At 37.3% G+C, this 4,478-nt stretch overlaps 1 pseudogene; it reads right to left on the minus strand.

Moving 5' to 3' along the window:
* Positions 1-1,308: 1,308 nt before the first annotated feature.
* Positions 1,309-2,220, minus strand: LOC125316019 (annotated as a pseudogene).
* Positions 2,221-4,478: the final 2,258 nt, after the last annotated feature.

Consider the following 4,478-nt stretch of genomic DNA (forward strand, 5'->3'; position numbering starts at 1 on the left):
AGCACGGTTGAATATCTCCCGATAACCTATAGGTGTGGGACCTTACCGAAATTCTGCCAAATAATATCTAACTTCTTTGTATGGCCCCAAATAACCTGTTCGATTTGGATATCCAGCATCTACTAAATAATATTTACCTACAAAATGTAATGTAAATTCAATCAATGTAGACATATGTATACATATTACTCTACAAAAATCATTAATTCATGAACCTAGAGGAGGATGAGAAAATTGTACATCATGTCTCCCCATAGCTTCACAGAAGATATGAGCATCATGAGTTTGCCCTTCCCAACCAGCCCAAACATAAATAAATTCCATGTTAAAATTACACACCGCCAATAAATTTTGAGTCGGTGTTCCTTTTCGACCGATAAAACGAATCTGATCATGCGTACATATCACTGCTGGAATATGTGTGCCATCAATAGCCCCAATAGAATCCTAACACGAAAATGAAAATATTATTGTATAATCGAAATGTATGTTTAGTTCTACATTTATATTTCATAAGTGAAATATACCTTAAAATAAGGATAGAATCATCGATTATTCCCGATCTTCTCTAGAACTTCCCTAAATTGCCGATTAGATGGTTGGATCAAATCTTTTTCCATTGCACATACTTTATCTAATACTAAGCTAAAATACCTACTTATGGTTTTCCCGAAGTACCGAAAGCACTCTTGTACTAACTTATTACCCACACCATGTCCTAAAATAAGAAGAAATATTCTAAGCATTTCTGTTACATCGATATTCCTAGATCCTTAAAGACCATAACTCGTTACTAAATCATGCATTAAACTATTAAACACAATCCTATCCATTCTAAACATTTGATAGCACATTATCGGATTATCATCTTTGCCCATCGACTCTTTTAACCATTTATTTCCTGTATATGAAGATGTCATACAGGGTCCTTTGTACCCGTACATTGCCCGATAAGCCACTGCAGCCCGATCGACTCCCACAATTTGTCAATATTCTTCTTCCTCTTTGTCATGATTTTCTCCTTCGGGAGAATCATTCATAATAACTGTTCAAAGTAACAAAATATAGAGTTACAATTAGAAAATAGATAGATAATCTAAATCATTCATAAATAGAAATTATCCATTATATATATGTAAAATCCACTCAACCAAAAGAATACCAAGTAAAAACAGGTCTCACATTAGATCACAAATTGGAATATAGTTCATACGTAGTGCAAATAGAGTGCAAATCATACCAACTGCAAATAAGTCTCACATTACAATAAAATAGAATATAAAAGAGTTCAAACAAGAAGCTACCATCCTAGTGACGACTATTGTGCTCTTCCAACTTGAACTTGAGCCACTCCACTTTTTCTTCATCTCCATCCAAGTTCATGAAGATCTGGCGATTGTCTTTCTTCTCAGCAAAGTGAAAATACAACTTTCGTTCTTGCTTAATCTCGGGTATGGCCTTCAATGTTTGTATAATTTCCTTATAAGGATCAAACTCCCTTGCAAGAGATGATGCACTACTCCTACTTTCAACAGCTAAGCAAAGTCTATCAATTTGTGATGCTAACTTCGCAGGTCTAATCAACTTTTATCCTTTCTTTCCTCCGGCTTGCCTATGCGCTGCTTTTTTATTGCTCTTACTTGGACTTGGTCAAGCAATATCTTCACTTGCATTATCCTCTAAATTATCATTAATAGATCCAGCACCATCACCCTTATCAACTTGAGGGGCCTCAATCTCCTCATTATTGATTAAACCTTGTGTAGGATTCCATGCGACACTTCTAGTGGCAACTGTTCCCCTAACATTCTATCCAATAACACTTCAAGATTTTGATGCGTACCTTTCGTTCGAAAAGCCTTAAACTTATGATCTTTTTGTTATAATCGAACATTTTTGTAAGTTGTATCATAAAAGATGAACTTGCATAAAAGTAAAAAAATAAAATAAGAGATAAACACCTTAATTTTCCTCTCCCACCATTCATCATTTGCATCTATGGTCTTCTTCCTTGCATCCCATCCTAGTCCTGTTTCATTGAGAAGCAATTTCCTCCATCTTTTGTATTCTTCCTTAAGATTATCCCACTTACTCTTCATTTGATTTTTGTCATACTTTTTGCCCCTCGGCTCCTCAAACAGTTTGTTCAATGCACAACTTACAAAAAGTTTCTACATCTTCCGGGCCCCAAAATGCATTTTTCTTTGATGAACTTGCCATCTTCTAGTAAAATGAAAACAATCATTTGAGAGATGCAAATAAATTAGATAGATTTTTACTAAGGGTCACTTTGCCATGAAGAAATACATCCCTAGAGGCAGGGGATGCAAGAAAAAAAAATAAAAAATCCATAAAGGCTTCTTCTTCGCTTTCTTTCCCATTATCAACTCGAACCGATGAACCACTAACTCTAAATTGAAATATGAAACTCAAAGCCAAAAAAAAAAAAAAAAGCTACTTTCTATTGTCAACACGAAAAGATAAGAGCAAAGGTGCGGAACAAGTGTTAACAAGTATAGAATCAAGGAGCTACAATCTCATTAAACAATATGTGAGTCCTATAACTAATAAGTTGCTCCAATAACTCTACCACACTCTAGATACACACGTAACACCACTGGACCACTTGCACAACACCTATTTTTTACTTGTGAAATTTTTCGGGGTAATTGCAAATTGCCGAAAACAAAGGCATACAACGAAAGTGAGAGGTGATTCTACCTCGGAAATAAACCTCCAATACCAATTTCTCAATGGAGCATCTAAAGTCCATAAAAATCTCCTCTCCCTCTTTCACTTTGCGGGGTTTCCTCGGAATCTCTCATTCCAGCCCAAGAACTTCAACTTTCCACGATTTCAAAGGTTCGCATGTTCTTCGTTTCGGGTCAAAGTGGAAAATTACTCGGACCCATTTCACACGATACCCCTTCATTGGCCATATTTACGTAACCAACCACAAGTCCATCATCAAGCAACCCAAATAGGACAAAGAAAACGAGAGAGAACTAAGGGCACAAAACTAGAACTTGAGAGCTACTACTAGATCTCCTCAATTCTCCAAAAATAAGAGAGAAAACGAAGCATGATGAAGAATCATTCAAAGAATCCACAACAAAACTCACCAGAAATGCAGGCCAAATCCGAAGCATCGGACGAATTTGGAGATGGAGAGCGAGCGAGCGATGGAGTGAGAGTATACCTAAGAGAGACGAAGAGAGGAGGAGGAGGCGGCTTCGGATCCGGTAAAACAAAAAGAGGCGGATGTAGGGTTTCTATATTGGAAGGGGCAACATTGGAATTATAAAGATATTTGAGGACAAAAAGGACAAAATAAAAAAATCATTTAGCTATTCTAGGCAGCATGCCGAGAATGCCAAAAAGCCAAGGCGGCTTCAAGGCTGCCTTGGGCTTTTGGCTTTTTGAATGTAGATATTTGGCCTAAAGGTGTTTTGAAAAATCTTCTCAAACACCAAAACTTTGGCCCAAAGGGCTTTGGACACCCAAAGCCTCTTGGGAATGCTCTTCCCAAATGCACCCTACATTGGTTGAATCTGGTTAGATATTGTGCCCGAGGGACTTGATTATACATGATGTATAAAATTAATGATTTGTTTGGAGTAAATTGTTTATGAGCTTCATCTACAAAAGTTGTGACGTCCCGGACACACCACCCCACGAGCTCAAATTTTAAATATTTCAACTTATTTTCTACCATCCTTTACTCTTGATGCGAAAGCGTAACGGTAGGCAACCTGATTAAACAAATATAACATCTTTCAAGATTTTTACAAACATACTAATATGTTTATACATGAGCGTCTCATACACTTTATAATACATCATAACTTCCGATTTCTATGTACATTCCAAATTTGGGAAGATTACTCGATAACTACCATGGTACTTCTCCATACTATTGCTAGACTACTAAGACTCCTTCCTCATCATGACTCGAGCACCGACCTATGGTGTCATCTCACTCCGAAAACCCGGTGGCACATCAAAGTTACCTATAGGGCCGAAGAGTCTACCATTAACTTATTGGAACCGAGAGGCAAAAGTAAGGGGAAGCTGCACCATTAAACTAATATCCATCCAAACAGTAGTATTGACTCTAGAATATACCACATTTATCTCTACATCAACTATTTCCTATTGGTGTGTCGGCATACCAAATTGTAGGTCATATGGCGGATCCATCTCGGTTTCCCGAATAGTAAAAGGACGAGCTAACAGCCCGGTAAATGAAATTACTAGGCCTAAAGTAGGAATATCAATCCAATACTCAACGCAGTGGTGACGGTAATGCAAATCTATCTCGTGATCCATTGTAAAAATGACATGTACCACACATATCAAGTATGCATGTGCATCGATTCTATTATGTAACTTGTTTGCTCGTAAGGGCCATGAGCTCGTCGGGTCATTCTTGTAATCTTGTAGTCTTGTAGTCGTTACTCGGGAAAGCTTTCTCATAG

This window comes from Rhodamnia argentea, chromosome 7 (assembly GCF_020921035.1).
Source record: "Rhodamnia argentea isolate NSW1041297 chromosome 7, ASM2092103v1, whole genome shotgun sequence".
Classification (NCBI taxonomy): Eukaryota; Viridiplantae; Streptophyta; class Magnoliopsida; order Myrtales; family Myrtaceae; genus Rhodamnia; species Rhodamnia argentea.